Raw genomic sequence first — 22158 nt, 5'->3', positions numbered from 1 at the left:
AGAAGGGAATATTTACAATCATCACGTTGTCTCTAAGTCATGATTGTGGCGCGCTTCACTTTTATAAGCTAGAAACTACATATCGTGATTGTTTTGAGCTTTAGTTCCTAGGTTATTTAACATTATGCTCTGATACAAAGTTTTTCACGACCCGGAATCTGGAATCTGAATCGCAACCGGCATCGTTGACCTTCAGAGGTCGCAGACAAGCCTCTTAATGCATTCATCACATTCATCTAGTCAAATTTACAGAAAATTTAAAACTTTTTCAACGTACGAAGTATACATAGATTTTCTATAATTAGTAAAGTGTTTCATCATATACTAATCTCAAAATAAAGAAACAACCATCTAATAAATACGGAAATCAATTCAAATTAAAGAATAACATATCATAGTAGATTGCCAAAACGGCATTATTACAAAGCTTCGAATAAATATATGAAAGAAACGCTAGGAACAACATCCACTAGCTATGTCTACAACAAACTCAATACTAAAAAGTGTTGCATCCTCGAAATCAAGAGGATCTACCTAATGGTATGGAGAACGCTAATGTCCAAAGCGCTGGAATGAATCTTCAATATTCTCTGTTGCCTGCACCTATAAAATAGTAAATTCGTATAGATTTAGTACACCACTTGTTCTAAGTATGGGTGTATTCACACATACACATAAGTCTATGCATGATAAAAAAAAAGCTCTTCCTAGACAACATGCTACTTCTGGAAAGTGCAGTCACTAGACATTCCTAAATCGTTTGTTTTAAATTGTGGTATGAATATGATGTATTTTGATGCATTCAAAGCACACAACTCAATTTCTATATGATTACAATACCTTAGAATCATTAACATAATATTAGAACAACTAGAGCGAAGAATTGGAAATTCGATAGTCCAAACTAGAGCCCTATTTTTGACACTTCATTAGTTTTCAGTCTGTTTCTTCTACTTGTTATGTAGTTCAATGATCTCCTTTACTATTTTGTTTCAATTACAAGTGCAATGATTCATTGTAGTCCCATACCTACACTGAATCGAGTAAGCAATTCACAATACGAAGGAGATGATTTGGCTACTCTACTTTAGATTCTTCATTCTTATTTCCTTTGGGTATGATTTTATATATATATATATATATATATATATATATATATATGCCAATATTTGTTGGGTCTGCCTATCACAACCCGCAAGTACACCGTAGAAGTTAGGAAATCCTTGTGTCGTCACACGGCAAATGAGACTTCAAGAAGTCTCATCTAAGCCTCTCTTATCATTCATTTCATAATAAACATTCTAAAATGAGTAAAAATTTAGAACTTTCTTCACACACGAAGAACTCTTTTATAAACAATACGCAAGCGGAAGACTTTCATTTAAAACATTAAATCTTTACAACAATCAAGTTGAACCTCTAAACTTTAGAATTTACAACACTTGGGAATAATCCCACACAAGACATAAAATAAATACTTAAGGTATAAAGGAACATGTGGTTATTGTCCTCGAATCGATGAGGACTCACCAATACTTCATCTTCAACCCTTAGAAACCTATCCATCCTTCATTGCACATCAAGATTTCCATAATCCTACACTGTAGTCAAAAAGTAAACAAAAGGGGTTAGTACATTAGATGTACTAAGTGTGGAAGCCATGAAAAAACAATGAAAAAGGAACATTTAGTAATAAGCATGCTTTTCATGAATTTCGATTAAAACATCATACTATAATCAAAAGAACAATATATAACAACTTAGAAAAAGATAAGAAATCATTTAACAAAAAGTCACATTTTTAGCAAACATTACAGTGAAGTCATTTCAATATAGTTCACTTAAGTCACACAAACAGAGACCGCCCGTACACCCTCTCTAGATGTCCCTAACTGACCCTCAAGATTACCTAGAATGAGTCACATACACACTTAAGAGATATCAACATAAGCACATGAGATTTTTCTACCAAGGTAACTCTAAGGTTCACTAGAATGAGTTGTGAAGTGATCGCCCATACAATTCCTTACACACACTTAACACATCCTATAGACTTCCTAAGATAGAATCATTCTCATTTAATACATTAGTATATAGGTGATATGACATTCTCCTTCCAAAGGTTATCAAAAGACTTACTTAAGTAAATCAATAATATAACGTCCATAGTGACCTCTTTAAGATTACCAAAATAATCCTTAAAATTACCCAAGGCTTATATAATGTCCACAAAATCAACCAACTACCCTAACTAGAGTAATTCTTTAGACATATCTAGGTAAGATAAGAAGTGACCATTCCTATGCCCCCTTAAAACCTTAACTAGACAACCCTTAATTACTCCAGATCAGTACTACGTCATTTTAACATACTTTCTTAACTTAAGCCATTACATTCATTAGTTCATTAATATGCATTCAACAAATCGAGGACATTCAAGTAATGGTCTTACACAAGACCTAGTGACTCTAAGTAACGCCTTCAAAGCCTATTGTGCAATGTCAATAAAGCATTCCATACCACTACCTAAACTTCATAGAACTTCTCTAATGATGGTAAGTATCCCACAAGATGAGAATAGGCAATAACCGACATAGACCTTGTTAGCGAAGCATGGAATCCGGAGTTCTAACCTACTCCGATTAGGGTGTTCTACTTGCCAAGGGTAGAACTAGGACACATCCCATGTAGGCACATGGTTAAGGAATATGAAGGGTGTGCTTTGTATTCTAGTCTCATACTTAACTAGAACTATTTCCCTTACCATACTCACTCGGTGCTAGCCTTCGTTCTCATTGAGTAATTTTGCATTAAAGGTTCACATAAGAAGGTTCCATAAAAAGTTCATAACTCAATGACATTTACCCTGTCAAAGAGGTACTCTTAGGGCTACATTCCAATGGCGACAAGAAGCTCATTATGACTTTCCTAAGGTTATACATGATTCCGTTCGATCCAATCAACCTTAAGTCCATCATCTTTTACTTTGAAGGATATCATTACGGCTTTCGACTTCAACATACATAACCTTACCACTAGGTTCAAGGTTTCAAATATAAGAATCTCTTAGATTATTCAAGGTAACATATCAATTATACATTCTAGAATACGAGACTTAAGAATCCTAAGTCAAGACATCACATATTCATAACCATACAAGCATCAAGTAAGGGACACAAGTCAATCAAGATAAGACACCACATACTTCACCTTAAACACATATTACTAGTCATTCTATAAGCACATGGGAATAACCGTTATCATCTTTAAGTCATACTAAATCTACCATATCATAATCAATATAAATATTATAGACTCATATAGTCATGTAGGAACAACCATGCATCAACCTTAAGACTACACATAGAAGCTCATAGTCATAGTTAAATGATTTCCTAACATACATAACAAGAACACATACTTCCATATTCCTTGACATATAGATAGTATACTCACGTTCCACATAAAACAACTATACAATAAATCATAGTATTTCAAGTAGTGACGACAAGGCCATGATCATCATATTGCATAATGTAACGCCGACAAGGTCACGTCAATTGCAAGTGAAGCACATAACACCACCACCATAAGTGGACCATACCAATCACATCATAATTGAAGTCTAATTAACATCAAAATAAAGTAATAAGGGCAGCATAACCCACTCCATCTTACCACTTTGATTTCAAGGCTAAGTCATCCAATTCGATATTACAAGGCCCTTACCCAAGGCCATAACCAACAACTCAATACAATTATATCGATAATCAATGAAACTAGGTCAATTCATTACATACTTATCAATATAATACAAATTATATATCAACTGAATATAATTATTGCATCATTAGAAAGCCCACAGAAACTAACATTAGAAATCATAAACCTTAAGTCAATATTGATTCAATAAGCTTAGCATGCGATAGATCTAAGAGTATCCATTTCTCAATTAATCAAATTGGAACAGCCTATACACCATACACACATAATCTGTACATGAATCAAAAGCCCCTAACAACTATACTTGAATTCATGAATGTCAAAGAATAATCAATTCACCCATATTTTAGTGAAATTTAGAGATTTGAGAAGGTAAAGGGTTCATGGAGTATACATAATTTTTATTCATATATAAACATTTGAAAACCATTTATGCAACAACCTAATACTTAGATAGAAATTGGACTTATTCATCTTTTTGAAATCTTTTAAAATCATCTTTGAAATTGGCTCTAAGGTGATAGCAAGCCTACATGAAAAACTCCCATACCTTATTTGAATAACCCAAATCTAATTGAAGAATAAACTCCATTGAAGGCCCATCTTCAAGATCCATCTTCACTTTGAACTCACATGGAGGTTTTTGGAGAAACTTTAGGGTGGAAAGTGTTTTGATTTAGATGTTAGGGTTATAATGAGAGTTTAATTACTTATATACTACTAAAATACCCATAAACACCTAAAATAATTGTCCTACTATTTTTAATAGACTTGGGGTGAAATCCCAACTTCACCCCTAACATTACAGAAAGCTGGCAGAAAACTGCCTCACGGACGACTTGCCCATCGACGATCCATAAGTCCATGCAGACCGTGCTGGAAACCGTCGATGGGTTAAAAGGATTTCTAAGGCTCCCCTAATAACCAAACACTAAGTATTTACAGATGACATCCATCGATAGGGCGTCGATAGGCCCATGAGCCGTCGATGCCTCTGTCGTTTGGGGCCTGCCTGGGACAGTCTTGACAACAAGTTTGGGTCCTTCCTCAAGGACCCTTGGTTTATCCTTGGGGATGATTTCCAGGACGTTTTCAACCCAAGTACGATTTTCTATGAGTTTAGGACCTACCACATGAGTTTCATCCAAAACAAACACATAAAAATTGACGAAACATACATAGACACACTAGGTCATTTCAAAGCAAACCTTTGGAACGTCATGGATGTTCTTTGACGTGTGACCTCCAAACTTCACGAAACTTGACACACTGACTTTAAACACCACATAAACTCATTTTAGAACCATATACGCTTTTTCATTACACATAAACACATAAAACAACACATGAGTTACTTAGGTGACTTAGTCACCGAACGTCTTGATCGTCCCTTGACGTTTGACTTCTAATGCACCTAAACTATTTCATATTGCCTTTATATCACATTATAAACCATATTAGGACCTTATATCACCATTACAACAATGTTATGCTCTAGCTTTACCTAATTCATTTCCGGGGTCTTATAATCTCGCCCACTTGGACAACTTTCGTCCTTGAATGACATTTTCCACTCTCCAAACACTTCAAAGAGTAAGAATTAAATTATAAACTCATAAACATTTCATATAACACACAATCACGAAGAACACATCAATTTCACATAATTATGAAAATCACAAGACAACAAGAATCTAGAAAACTTTATATAACTCATCATGCTATAAAACTCACATGCTTCATTCCAAATAGAAAAATCTCATTTTATATTTAATATATAATCAAAAACATCAGTTATAGCTATATTACAACTATTTTAGACCAAATAATAAATTAGTCGAATTTCAAAAAAATTCACAGTGAACTTTTAGTGTGCATTACAGTGATTTTGAGCATATTTTTTAAAAATGCAATTTCTAAGCAATTCTTGATATATACATGCTAATATTAAAGGTAAAATCATATAAATATCTTTTACATCATAATAATGGGTTCATAAAAAACACAATGCAAGAAGTTAACGAAATTCAATTTCAAAAAAAAACTTCCATCAAACATGCATATCATAAGGAGAAAGTTAGGAACTCATCTTCCACAAAGACTCCTATAAAACCAAGTTACCAAGAACTATTTGGTTTAGGCTTGAATAAACATATTATGAAAGGGTAAGGGCACCTCACTCCCAACAAACATACTTTCACCACACTCCCCCACTTAGGAGAAACCCATTCTAAGGTCAGCATAACATTCACTAGAAGGAACTCCCTCAAAGCACCATTACACCATACTAAAACTTTCTTACCAAGGTCTACCTCATGAAGACTAAAGACACTCAAAGGTCTCATCATCTAACGCTTACATCCCCCTTACTAGGAGAACTCACCTTTTACTCCTTTAAATCACATCACCTCCATTCCTATTGTTGGGGTCTTAACAACATCAAATTATCTTGACAATTACTCCTTCACATTTTCTAACAATATATCTTACCATTTTTTAAAACTTAACTACTCTTCAAAATGCAACCAAACAAATCTAGGGTCATAACCATCTTCTATCACACCTCATTTCACAAGTCACATCTCATCTTTTCTCTCCCTCAAACCAAACTTTATAAATTAACCCTCAAGGGACCAACACATAAGGGAAAAAAGGGAAAGACACCATGTACAAAGCTCTTAGGCACGATTAGATGAACGAAGAAGTGAAACTTCCCTACTACCCAATACCCTACTATTTATAATGTGGCGCGCTTCACATCATAAATAAGACTCTACTAGATGTGGTTCATACGACAACTTAGACATTCCCTAAAACATATGATATGATACCATCTCTATCACAACCGGCAAGTACGCCCTAGAAGTTAAGACATCCTTGTGTCATCACACGGCAAATGAGACTTCATAAATTCTCATCTAAGCCTCTTGTATCATTCATTGCATAATAAACATTCTAAAATGAGTAAAAAATTTAAAACTTTCTTTACACACGAAGAATTCTTTCATAAACAATATGCAAACGGAAGACTTTCATTTAAAACATTAAATCTTTACAACAATCTACTTGAACCATCTAAACTTTGGAGTTTACAACAATTGGGACTAACCCCATACAAGACATAAAATAGACTTAAGACATAAAGGAACATGTGGATATTGTCCTCGAATCGATGAGGATTCACCAATACTTCATCTTCAATCCTTAGAAACCTATGCATTCTTCATGGCACATAAAATTTCCATATCCTACACTTTAGTCAAAAAGTAAAAGAAGGGGTTATCACATTAGATGTACTAAGTATGGAAGCCATGTAAAAACCATGAAAAAGGGACATTTATTAATAAGAATGTTTTTCATGAACTTTGATTAAAATATCATACTAAAATCAAATAAATAATATTTCAAAACTTAGAAACACATGTGAAATCATTTAACAAAAAGTCACATTTTTAGCAAACATTACATTGAAGTAACTTCACTGTACATCGAAGTTCCTTCACTTCACTTTAGACACCCTATAGCATGTAATCTTCTCACTCGAAGCTATCCTAAGATTCAATGAAGTCACACAAAGAGAGACCGCCGATACACCCTCTCTAGATGTGCCTAGACGACCCTGAAGATTACTTATAATGAGTCACATATACACTTAAGAGATATCAACATAACAACATGATTTTTTTCAACCAAGGTGACTCTAAGGTTCACTTGAGTGAGTTGTGAAGTGACCGCCCATACAATCCCTTACACACACACATAAGAGATTCTATAGACTACCTAAGATATTATCATTATCATTTAACACATTAGCATATAGGTGATATGACATTATTTTCCAAATGCTATCAAAAGACTAACTTAAGTAAATCAAGAAGATAACGTCCATAGTGACCTCTTCAAGATTACCTAAATAATCCTTAAAATTAACTAAGTTTTAGATCATGTCGACATAATCAACCAACTTCCTAGCTAGAGTAATTCTTTAAACTTATCTAGGTAAGATAAGAAGTAACCATTCGTATGCCCCGTTAACACCTTAACTAGACAACCCTTAAATACTCTAGATAAGTACTACTTCACTTTAACATACTTTCTTAACTTAAGTCATTACATTTATTAGTTCATTAAGAGACATTCAACACATCGAAGACATTCAAGTAATGGTCTTAGACAAGACCTAGAGACTCTAACTAACACCTTCAAAGCCTATTGTGCGATGTCTAGATAGCGTCCCATACCACTACCTAAACTTCATGGATCTTCTCTAATGCTAGTAAGTATCCCACAACATGAGAATAGGCAATAACAGACATAGACAATGTTATACAAGCATGGAATCCGGAGTTCTAACCTACTTCGATTAGGGTGTTCCACTTGCCAAGGGTAGAACTATGACACATCCCATGTAGGCACATTGTTAAGGAATATGAAGGTCGTGCTTTGAATTCTAGTCTCTTATTTAACTAGAACAACTTCCCTTAACATACTCACTCAGCTCTACCCTTCGTTCTCATAGAGTAATTCACATTAAAGGTTCACATAAAAGGGTTCCATAACAAGTTCATAACCCAATCACATTTACCCTACCAAAGAGGTCCTCTTAGGGACACCTTCCAATGGAGACAAGAAGCTCATTATGACTTCACTAAGGTTTGATATGATGTCGTTACAGCCAATGAACTTTATGTCTATTATACTTTACTTTGAAGGATACCATTACGACTTTCAACTTCAACATACATAACCTTACAACTAGGTTCAAGGTTTCACATAAAAGACCCTCTTACCATTATTCAAGGTCACATATCAATTATACATTCAAGACTAAGAGACTTAAGCATCCTAAGTCAAGACATCAAATATTCATAACCATAAAGCATCAAGTAAGCGACACAAGTCAATCAAGACAACACGCCACATACTTCACCTTAGCACATAGTACTAGTCATTCTATAAGCACATAGGAATAACCATTATCATCTTTAAGTCGTCCTAAACAATACCATATCACCATCAATATAACTATTATTGACTCATATAGTCAAGTAGGAACAACAATGCATCAAACCTAAGACTACACATACAAGCTCATAGTCATAGTTTACATGATTTCCTAACATACATAACAAAAGCACATACTTTCATAATCCTTCACATATAGATAGATATACTCATATTTGACATAAAACGACTATACAATACATCATAGTATTTCAAGTAGTCCGACAAGGACATGATCATCATATTGCACAAATTAACGCTGACAAGGCCACGTCAATTTCAAGTAAAGCACATAACACCGCCACCATAAGTGGACCATACCAATCACAATATAATTGAAGTCTAATTAACATCAAAATAAAGGAATTAGGGCAGCATACCCGCTCCATCTTACCACTTCGATTTAAAGGCTAAATCATACAATTCGATATTACAAGGCCCTTACCCAAGGCCATAACCAACAACTCAATACAATTATATCGATAATCAATGAAACTAGGTCAATTCATTACAGACTTATCAATATTATACAACCTAGATGTCAATTGAAAATAAATATTGCATCATTAGAAAGCCAATAGAAAATTACATTAGAAATCATAAGCCTTATATCAATATCAATTCAATAAGCTTAGCATGCCATAGATCTAAGAGTATCCATTACACAATTAATAAAATTGGAACATCCTATACACCATACACACATAATCTATACATAAATCAAAAGCCTAATACAATCGACACATGAATTCATAAATATCAAAGCATAATCAATTCACCCATATTTTAGTGAAATTTAAAAATATGAGAAGGTTAAGGGTTCATGGAGAATTTCATTGTAAAACATCAATTATACATCAATTTCATCATGTATATGCAAGAACCTAAAATTAAGAGTAGAAATTGGATTTTTCATGTTTTTGAAATCTTTGAAAAGTATCTTTTCAAATTGTCTCTAAGGTGATATCAAGCCTTAGATAAAGAAATCACATACCTTATTTGAATAAACCAAAGCTAATTGAATAAGAAACTCTATTGAAGACCCATCTTCACTTTGAACACACTGGAGGTTTTTGGAAAAACTTTAGGAGGGAAAGGGTTTTCATTTGGATATTGCGGTTATAATGAGATTTTAATGACTTATATACTTTTAAAATACCCATACACACCTAAAATAATCGTCCTCCTATTTTTAAAAGACTTGGGGTGAAATCCCAACTTTACCCCTAACATTACAGAACGCTGGAAAAAAACTGCCTCACGGACGACTTTCCCATCGACGAGGCGTAAGCCCATTCACGGACCGTACTGGCAATCGTCGATTGGTTCAGAGGCTTGTCAAGGCTCCCCTTACCATACAAGACTAAGTACCTACAGATTAAACCCATCAACGAGGCGTTGATAGGACCACGAGCCATCGATGCCTCCGTCGTTTGGGGTCTGCCGGGACAGTCTTGACAACAAGTTTGGGTCCTTCCACAAGGACCCTTGGTTGTCCTTGGGGATGTTTGCTGCGACGTTTCAAACCCAGATACAATCTTCTATGAGCTTAGGACCTACAACATGATTTTCATCGAAAACGAACTCGTAAAACTCATTGAAACATACATAGACACACAAGGTCGTTTCAAGGCAAACCTTCCGAACGTCATGGACGTTCTTGGACGTTTGACCTCCAAACTTCACGAAACTTGACACACTGACTTTAAACACTACATAAACTCAATTAGGAACCATATAATCTCATTCTTCACCAATAAAAAAATAAAACCACACATCATGTAGTTAGGTGACTTAGTCGTCGATTGTCTTGATCGTCCCTTGACATTTGACAACCTAAACTCTTAGCTATTACCTCTATGTCAAATTCTACACCATATTAGGACCTTATATCCCCATTAAAACCACTTTAGGATATAGCTTTACCTAAATCATTTTTGGGGTCTTATAATGCCCATTCTTTAGTTGGTTTATAATCCATGCTCCATTATTGGCGACCTTACTTAGAAGTTAAATATTTCATTCTTCAATTGGGTATGAATGTATTTATAAGACAATGTTTATTATATATGCCCATTTATTGGTTATTAACCCTGTTTATATACCTTGAGGCATCTATTCATACTCCAATATTGGCACAAGCCTTAGTTTATTTTCCAGTCTTTTTCTTTTTCTTGTTGTGTAGTTCAATAATTCCTTTGACCCTATGTTTTACTTACAAGTACAATGAATAATTTTAATCCCACACCCAAAATGAATCAAGTAAGTAATCCAAGGACCGAGGAGATATTTCACTACCTTACAATGAGTCATTCGTTACTCTATGTATTCATTAACATTTCATAAGCCAGTTTCTATTGGCTATGCCATCTGTTTTCATTACTTTCATGTTAGGGAAGTTATGAGGTTTTTAGTTGTCATTATGTTTCTACTTCCCTTTTTTGGCATAATGTAAGAAGTCATTATAAGCCAATCTTATTTGGCTTTGCCCATTATTTGCTGAAACTTCATTAGTGTGATATTGGCAATTGACATTTTTAAGCTCTTCTTCATAGCTCACTTTGAGCATATGTTCCTTCATCATTCATTTTTACTTTCATAGAAACATCTTTAGAAATAAGATCTTGCGAGCTAACATGAAATCATGTTTATTACCCACACCGAAAAGAGGTGATTCACCAATTAAAATGAATCTAGATCATGTGATCTACTCATAAAATCCAATGTCTGCCCCATACTGAAAAAGGGGTAATTCCTTGCTAAGGCGAATCCATCTCAAGTGTTCACTCCGCACCGAAAAGGAGTGGCTCACAGCTATAGGGAACAAAGAACATGTCGTGTGCATTAACCAACAATGATCATGTGAGATAAACATGAAATTCGGTGTCTTCCACACAACAAAAAATGTGGAATCACTGGCCAAAGTGAAATCGAAACATACCTAGCTCTCTTAGGTGGAAAGCACTGGTTAGTTACTATGTTGGATAGATATAGTTCAAAAACTAGGGACTTATGAGACTACATATCAACTAGGTGGTAGCCTCGTCTCATGACACTTACACATGCAAGAACATGCTCATAACTAGTCTCTCGATTCTGTGCTCACTTTCATTATCTTCTTTATCTATTAGAGTTGACTCAAGCGTTATGGAAGCTTGCTTCTAGATTGAAATTTAATTACTCTATTGATGACTTGTCATCCTTACATTACATTGATGAAATGTGAATTGTCCTTACATATCATCATTAGGTGTTAATGAGACTAGTCTCACACATTCTAACACCTTCATTCGAGATTATCTTTTAACTTAGTAGCTTAGGTGTAAGTAATACTTGTCTCACTTCCTTTAACACCCCATTCTGATCACTTACTTAATTTAGACCCCTTTAATTATGTTATAACTCACTTGTTACTTCCTTACTTTAGTGTAGTAGCTTCATTTCATCGTTTATGGATGATGAGCACTTCTTTGAATGAGTTACATACGTTCATAGTTCATTCTTTCAGAGCATGTTTGGAGTTGTTCCAATGAATGGCATGCCGTTGGTTATGGATTCATTGAATTTCTTTAGAAGTTCTTATAATTATCATTTGGTACTCTAACTGCACAGGATTGGCATATGATTAGTATTAGCCTCAACATTTGCATATTAAACTATATAACCATTTTTGTTGGCATAAGTCAATTTTACATAGGTTAATATTTAAATTTAATATGTATGAACCATTCGATAATCTTTCAATCATTTACATAAACTCATAGCCATTTGCATGCATCCTTTTTGACAAAGTAGTGTTAGCCAATTTGTTGGCATAAAATAGGCAATTCATTCAAGATGTAATTTCATAGATGTCTTTTAAGCCCATCTTAGTTTATGGCTTTTAGTGATGAAATATTTAAACCTCTTGGAAAGAATCATATTAATATTCGATGAACTTAGCATCTTCATAACATCTTAATAACAGCAAGTCAACATTCGGCCAAAACACATAAATCACTTAACACATGACGGACGTAACTTTGTATATCATCGGTTCTTAATTTACATGATAATATTAACTTTACATGACTACAAGTTAATAGGTTTATTTGATATTCATCATTCAAGAAAAATACATGTTATGAACAGCCAGCACCACATACCAACAACATGGTCTCTAACCTATTCATCATTGAATCGAAAAGGATACTCAAGGGAGTTCAACATGAATACGTGAACAACCCTAGTTTTCAAGATCTTTGAATTGTAAAAAAGAAAGTTCTATTGGATAAAGAAGTCAAGGAGAGAAACCCATAATATATGTATAAATTAACCTACGAAGACCACCTTGAACGAAACCTTGAAATAACCTTGAAATAGTCCTAGAGAAATCGATAAACTTTCTGCCTTTTTCTTTCGTTCGTTGTTTTCTGATTTGCGTTGGTATACTCTTAGTGTTTTAATGTGGGTCTAAGTCTTAGGAACTGATATTAACTCACTCAAGTAACGTTTAATAAGTTAATTAAATAAATTAATTAACTAATTACTAAAAAGCCCCTCCTAAATTGACTAGAAATAGGAAAACACAACACTTAGTCAAATCTGAAAACTTTCCTAAGAATTTCATTTTGCCCCTTTAAATTAATTAATTAAATGGATAATTTAATTGATTAACTTACATGTATTAATTTCTAAAGTACCCCTAAATCATATGAATCATAATTAATCCTTTTGGACAATCCTAGGTTAAGTACTAGATGTTTCTTGAGTTGTACAAGGTTAGTGTAGGAATTACGGTTTGACCCCTTTAATATTATTAATTATATGGATAATTTAATTAATTAAGTGACCTAGAGTAATTAATAAATTACCCTTAAGTAGTTAACCATAACTAATCCATTGGAGCATCCTAGGTTAGGTACTAGGTTGTCTTTTTCTTGTCTTAACCGAGATCTGGAAACCGCTTTGTGATTTCAGTTTTGTCCTTTTAAATAAATTAATTAAGCTTCTAAATTAATTAATTAAGTAGCCGAGGAATATTTCTAAAGTATCCCTAACTTGTTAGGACCATAACCAACCCTTTGGACAATCATAGGTTAGGTACTAGGTTGTCTCTTTAACAAGTTACTAGGTTAGGGTCCCAATTAAGTCTTAGCTTGTCATGTGTACTAGAAAATTTATTTTTTTGTTTTTTCTAGGTTATTTAATTAGGTAGGGCAGTAGGTTAGGGTCTAGAATTAGTTAGATCTCTAGGCCCCACATGGGTGAACCCATGTGCACGCCTACCCCCTACCTACCCTAACAACATTCGGTTAGGGTGGTCCCCTCTTTGCTGTTTCTCTCTTGTCTTGCCCATGTGATTGCACATGGGTTGGTTGTACAATCCTAACAAACTATTCTTGATGTCTTATTGGGAATATTTACTTATTGTCTCAAGGACCCTCTCTATGTCCTTGGGCACTGGTTAATTTACATGATCATTTTAAATTGTCATGTGCTATGGTACTAGGCTTGACACTTGGATGCCTAGTACATAGTGCATTAGGTTGACAACTCATCGTTTTTATTAGCTTAGGGTCTTCATTGCAGGTACATTTCTTAAACAAGATCATTAATACATAGAAAAATTGGCTAACACACTTTAAGCCAATATTTTGTAATATGCCCAATATTATGCTTATTTGGGTATTATATAGAAATTGGCTAATACCCCTTAGCAAATTTTCTATACTATGCCCAATATTTCTCAAGATTGGGCATTGAAATGCCTATATATCCCTAATACGCATTCTTACAGACCTATTGAGCTCTTCACTAGACATGTAATTTTCTTGAATGTTACAAAAAGGACTCTAGCTTAGCACCGAGTGAACTAGAGGGAGGAGTGGCCCTTCCCACATAGGGAAGGTAGGTTCACTAATGACCTATTGAGTTTTGAGAATACAATGCATATAGCATAAAGAGGGTCCCAAATATATCTCTTAGTTCTTCAACTATGTTTCCCCTATAGGAATACGATCTAGTGGATCCACCTAGTTGCTATGTTCATGTTTTGGTATTACCTTGGCATGTAGTCCTCCTTCTTTCGATGTAGGGTTCCATGAAACCGATTCCATATTAGGTCATATGGTCTATGTCGGTTAGGGAAAGATGTTCCTAAAAGGTAAAATGAACTAAAGGATTGAACTCTAACTAAGATTAAAGGGTTTTAGCTTAGTCTAGATAGGGTATGGGACTCCACCTAAACATTGCACTAGTTAGACTTGAAGGGAGACTTAGGAGGATGTTCTTATGTATGAATATGCTTATAATTCTATATGACATGCATATTATGAACTTGCACATTGTTGATACTATACGTTGATTGGTGTCCCTTATGAATATGTATTGGTCTATATAGTTAAAGTATGCTGCTATGTACTTTTAAATGTTCTGATATCTGAAGTAGGAAGTTAGTGATGATTCTTGTTGGGTTACTTGATTGATTAAGGTTATGGGGCTTTGCTTTGTCATTGCACTAGTTGACTTGATAGGGGTTTATGGGTAAATGTCTTGCTTTAGTTATGATTGAAATGTACTCTTAATCATGCTTGTTACTATTATTGCTTGATGATAGAGTTATTTTTCTATGTATTCAATTATATGCTATGTATGTTGACTTGACTAGACTTGATGTTGTTCTTGTGATGTACATGCCTATGACTTAATGAACATTTTCTATTTGGTTGGTATGGTCTTGTTGAATATGCATAATGGTTTTTAAGGGAAAGTGCATGCTTATTGAAATGTCCCTTTTCTTAGCATGTTTTCAAAGTAATTGTGCATATGGTCTCATACTTAGTACGAGTGGTGTACTAACCCCATTTCTTCATTTTCCCCAATATTTTAGGTTCCGGTCATTGAAATTAAGTTCATTTAATTAATTAAGTGATTTAGGAGTTATTTGTGGAATATGGAGACTAATTAAGTTTATTAAGTCCTACTATAAATTACCCTAAACCCTCATTAATCAAAACACAACTCTCAAATAAACTCTCTTCCTTCTCTCTTCTTTCTCTATTTAATTGGAAGACTCCATAGAAGCTTATCTTGAAAGGTTAATTGGGGGCTAGATAAGGGTGGATTCTTCATAAAATTGTTGATAAACATTAAGGTATGGGTTCTATTCACCATTCAGATCCTTTCCTCAAAGGGATCCTTTAAAATAGATTTAAAAAAATTGAGTTTTCTTATGAGTTTCATTCAATTACGAAATTGAAGTTATGGATTGAGTTGTTAATGGATTATTAGGGTAACATTAAGTATATTAACATGTAAGTCATCTTTTTTATGGTAATTGTTGACGGTTTGGTCTAAATTGAAGAGTATGATTCTCTATCCCTAACCCTAGGTAGTGATCTTGAGCTATATTGTATTGTGATCATTCAATTAAGTTGGTTGTTGATTAGATTACTATTCTATGTTTTAATTATGACTAAATTAAGATGAGTTATAGGCCTATCATGCTAGTTCTTGAGATGTGATTTAGTGTTATGTATTATAATGTGAGATTAGACTATGTACCTTGTCTGAAGTTGTCATTTAAAGATAAATTGTGTTATACAAATGCAATTGGCCTTGTTATCTTATTGGTTATCATTGTGTGATGATGTTACTACCCAAGTTGGGTTGAGTTATGGGTTGATGGTAAAACCTTGATGATAGACTAGGAGGAAGACTTGGTAAGTCTTAGAACCTTTATTATTACTTCCAATTGTGATTAATTGTTGTAAAGTCATGATATAACATTGGAGTATGCCTTATACTAGGATTATCAGATGGCATAATGTTAGAATTGAAATGTCTTGATTATGTTGTGAGGTTGATTAAGGTATATGTGCTATAAGAATGGTGAAAACTATCAATGATCCCTAATATTTTATGAAATGCTAACGTGTTAACCTCACTTATATGAATTGTGATGAAATGACTTATACTCATAAAATTTATTTTGAGCTATTAATGATGATGATTATACAAAGGGTAGACCCTATGGCCTAAATTAAGTTATGATTGATAATTAAACTTTTAAAGACATTTCAGAAAGGGACTCTAGCTTAGCACCGAGTGAACTAGATAGACAAGTATTCCTTCCAACATAGGGAAGGTTGGAACACTACGTTACTCTTGATATTGGAGACTATAATACATGGCGCATAAAGAGGGTCCCAACTAAACCTCATAGTTCTTGAACTATGTTACCCCCATAGGAATACTAGCTAGTAGATCCACGTAGTTGTAATGTTTCATGTTTTGGTACTACCTTGGCAAGTAGTCCGCCTTCTTTCGTTGTAGGGTTTTATGCACCAGATTCCACATTAGATCATGTGGTCTATGTCATTCAGGGAAAGATGTTCACAAAAGGTAAAATGAATTAAAGAATTGAACTCTAACTTGGATAACCTAAGGGGATTAGCTTAGTCTATGCAGGGGTATGGGACTCTACCTAGACATTGAACTAGTTAGCCTTGAGGGGAGTCTTAGGAGGAGGTTCTTATATGCTTATATTATGATAATATATGATGTATATGTGACGATAATGGCACATTGTTGATACTATTTGTTGATTAGTTCATTTATGAATATGCCTTGGATTATAATGATAATATATTGTGAAATGCAAGTCTAAATGCCATGATATGTAATGTTGAACAATGGTCATGTTTTCTTGTTGACGGTATTTGATTGAGCAAGGTAATAGGGCATTGTTTGGTCATTGCACTTGTTGACTTGATGAGGACTTGTGAGTAGTTGTCTTGCTTATTATGATATGTTTGACTCTTATTTATTCTAGTGATATTATTCCTTGATGTTAGGGTTGTAGTAAATCATGGATTCCAAGAATGTTGGGATAACTATTACTTGTTAAGATAGTAAGCATGTTTGGTTGGTTGATATGACTTACTTGACTTTGCATTAGTCCCCTAAAGGGGTAATTTGACATGTTTTGTCAAAAAATCCCTATTAACATGTTTTGCTTGTGTATGTGCATAAGATCTCATACTTAGTACATGTGGAGTACTAACCCCATTTTCTTCCCTTTTTCCGAAACATTTTAGGTTCCAGTCGTTGAGGAGCTTCGGAAGGCGACATTATTGAAGGCGTGGATTCTTCCTTTTATCCAAGTGGGGTAGGTCCTCAACTTTCGAGGGCAATGCCATCTTCTAGATTTGGATTTTGTTATGAGCTTAATGACTATATCATTCCTTACTTGTTATTTGAATATTGTACTTTCGTATGACCTATATATGGTCTTGTTAAATTGATGTAAGGGCTATGGCCAGGTTGTGATATCCGTTTAGATGGTATGAGATGAGAAAATCATTCAGACTATTTCTATATTCTTATAATGTATGTGCAATAAAAGTAGAAGGCTATGTAACCTTCCTATATTAAGGGTCTATGTATACTCCATACGAATATTATATACATATTATGTGTATGTAGAGATCTATATAAACCTTCAAGTAGTGATAATGAAAGATTTAAATTTTTTTGCATTTTCAACCTATGAATGTAATGACATGTAACTAATAGACTAGTCTTAGTCATTCTGAAGGACGTCGATGCCAGTTACGTCTAGGGGGTAAACCCGGATGTGACAGGTAGGTCCTCACTCTCCGAGGGCGATGCCACTATCTATCTAATGGAGTTGTTTTAGTATTAAGACTATTCTTATGTTTCTTTCCTTTCATTGAGTACTAAACATTTGTATGACCTATATGTGTTCTTGTTATTGATGTATGTGCTAGCCCCAAATTTGATATAATCTTATTAGATGGTTAGTATATGAGACGACTATTATTTCTATGTTATATTTTATACACTTATGTGCAACAAAAGTAGATGAGTATGTAATGTTCCTATACATATGGTCTATGTATACTCGATATATATATACTATGTGTATGTAGAGGTCTATGTAAACCTCCGAGTAGAAGTAATGAAAAGTTTTAAATTTTCCGCTATCTTTTACGTGTAATGATTTAAGCTAAGAGGCTAGTCTTAGTCATCAAAGAGGACGACAATGCCGATTACGTCTAAGGGCTATTCCCGAATATGACACTTTTATGCATCAAACACATAGGCTCTTATCATGTTCACAGGAGGAACATCCTTCTCTGAATCATAACATGGTCATTACACTTCATGTTTTATTAAGAGGTCGTCTTGCAACCATATTTATGTAACACTTAGGCTATTTCAACAACACTCCTGAAACAATTAGGAACTCATACTTCAATGCACATAGACTTGAGTAATATAGGTTGACAATGGATTCTTATTAGTTAGGCCTAGTGCAATGAGGGTCATACTCAACCATACCATGCATAGTTGTGTCCATGGAGGAATGTCCTTCTCCTCAACATACTTGTCACATGAGTTCACACCCAAGAAAGGCACAAAAGTCAACTTAACCATAAAATGAGAATTTCTCAAGTATTAGCCAAAGCATGCTCATAATTTTTCTTCCTAAAGAAGCCAAAATGGTAATTTATATCACACACATCACAACAATAGGAAGTCATTTCGCAGAATTTCAATTTCTAGTATAATATTAGCTTTCATAAACATGCATCATTTAATGAACATCATACAATTTAAAGGCACACACAAGGACAATACATAAACACTCCTTCACTTTTAAAAAGTGAGCCTACCATCATGCTTCCCTAATCATAAAAGTCACAGAGTTTTCAAGAGAGTCATCATTTTCATTTTAAGGAGACTCAAAATTTTCATTAATGGCTTAAACACCACATATTATAAGTAACTTCAAACAAGCTTCTTACCTTATCACATGAAATTAAATGCACAACTAGTACTTAAAGATGCACAATCAACATGAGAAAACCATGAATTTAATTTAGAATCTTCAAAATACTCTCAAGATAGTGTCAATGAAGACATACAAAACATATAGAGGTAATGATACTCATACTTTATACAAGACTCCTCTCATGAAAAAAATTTACTTAGAACTCATTAGATTCAAGTTCAAGTAAGAATACATGGATAAGATGGAAATATCTACAACCCTACTACTCACATCACCATCCCCCACTTAGGGTGAGCTCAGTTAAGAGAAACTTAACCGAACCTCAAAAGGATCTTAACTTATCAACCTTCATTTTCATAACTTAAAAGTAATTACAACTTTAGAAGGAAATACAGTAAGTAAACCAAGGAATTCTAAACCTTATCATCTATGCAAATTATCCCCAAATTTTTAAGTTAGGTCATACTATTTAACCACATTAGGGTTTTATACAATACATTAGACACCAAGGTCATACAACATTAGGGGAAAAAACAAGGAGACTTAGTCATAAGGACTCTTTCTTTTCTTTCAACATTAGATTAAGGTAACTTCTAGGTCAATCAAACACACATCATCACCCTACCAAGATAAACATACTACCTTCACACCTAGAATAAACTAAATACAAGGACTTCAATCCATACAATGAAATCATGAAGGTTCACATGCATAACCAAAGACAATATTTGAAACATAAAAACATATACTTAGGGAAGAATGCTTTCATAGGTGATCACTAAGGATTTCAAGTTCAAATCATATCATTGGGCTACCATCATGCAAAATCACATAGAAATACACCATTCCAAAAGAGACTCATTTTAACCATAAAACTTCTAACGTATTTTAATCATATCATGACAATAATTTTAAACATAACATGGCATTTCACATAGGTCTCATATATAACCACAAAGGACATCATATCAACATAACATATCTTTTCTAATATTTCACATACATAGCCATAATTGACATCACATAACCAAAGATGCCAAATTCACCTTAACACATACTCATCAACCATACAATCAACATAAGCATCAAAACTCAACTTTTCTCCCTCAAGCATAGAGATACTATCTCATCCAAGCAATCATACCTAAAAGACTACGGACAAGAAAACATAGAGAGAGATCTTACAGAGATAAGTTCTATAGCACGACATGAGAATGATGAATATGTGAAACTCTATCGTCCTATAGCCTCTGGCTCTTAGATGCGTCGCGACTCTCACCGATGGTAGAGACTCTACTAGACGTCGCAATATAAGACTTTTGTAATGTAAAACTACTTTCATAAACCACATGCTCTAATACCACGTTTGTCACATCCAAAGAGAACCCCCTAGAAGTAAAATGGCGTACTTGACCTCTCGGAGGTCATTCACAAGCCCATAATTATCATTCATCATATTGTCATAGGTAAATTTAGCGGAAAATTTAAGACATTCATAGCAAATCATATGCTAGACCATTACTTCATATATATATAATCACACCTAGTTAAAGACTCTAGACTCTTTTACCATCCTAGACTCGACATCATAAGAGTACATCAGGGACATGACTCTACAGCATAATACATGAGTACAATTGTCACGACCGCATTCTAGCCCCCAGATGATACCGGCGTCGTTGACCACTCAAAGGTCATAGACAAGCATATATACGTCATCTTTACTTCATCTAGGTTAATTTTTTTTGCAGAAAATTTTAACTTTTTGTTATTTAACATTCGTATAAGACATTCTACTTAAACTCACAAATGTTCGCAATCAACCATCTAACATTAAGATCATCAAATGAAAGAAATAGTTTAATACTGCATTAAGTGTATACTTGCTAAAATGGCACAAATACAAAGTATGAAATTAAATGGTAAATGAAACACTAGTGGAACATACTCTACTATATAAAGCCTACATCTAAGCTAGATAATAACAGTAGACAGCCTCGAAAGCATGAGGGCCTACAAAGTTCGGATTAAAGCTTCACGTTCGGATAGCTGCAACGTCGTACCATAAGATCTAACATCCACTTGTGCCTGCACCTAAAAGAAGATATTTGTATGGAATTAGTACACACTTTTACAAAGTATTGGTAAATGCAATCACACACCAAGGACATGCATGAGAAAGAATAGCTCTTTCCTAACAACATGATTTATGGAAAGTCAAGTCAGTGGACTTGCCAAATTTTGATTACAATGGACCTGCCAAAGTTGGATTTGGAAAGTCATGCCATGAGTGTGACAAGCATCATAAAACTTATCATTTTGCAAACAACACATAGCATATTTCACATATCATATCACGTAGTTCATATCATTCTTTCATACGCCATGAGACCTGGGGATCATGGACTTGACGTTAGGACTTCTCAAAATGAGGGCTCAACATATGGGACCTCAACTAGGGAGCCTTCTTTAGCAAACACAGAGTCTGCTTCATTCATTCATACGTACTTAATTTTTAATTCTTTCATATACTAGTACAATCACCAATCATACCTAGGATGTAGTTTAAGACTCTCATCAGGTTTGTTGTGCAATGACAAAGAATAACCTAGCGTCATAACTTAAGTCTA

This window comes from Solanum pennellii, chromosome 3 (genome assembly GCF_001406875.1).
Source record: "Solanum pennellii chromosome 3, SPENNV200".
NCBI lineage: Eukaryota > Viridiplantae > Streptophyta > Magnoliopsida > Solanales > Solanaceae > Solanum > Solanum pennellii.
Note: the sequence above shows the minus strand (reverse complement) of the source record.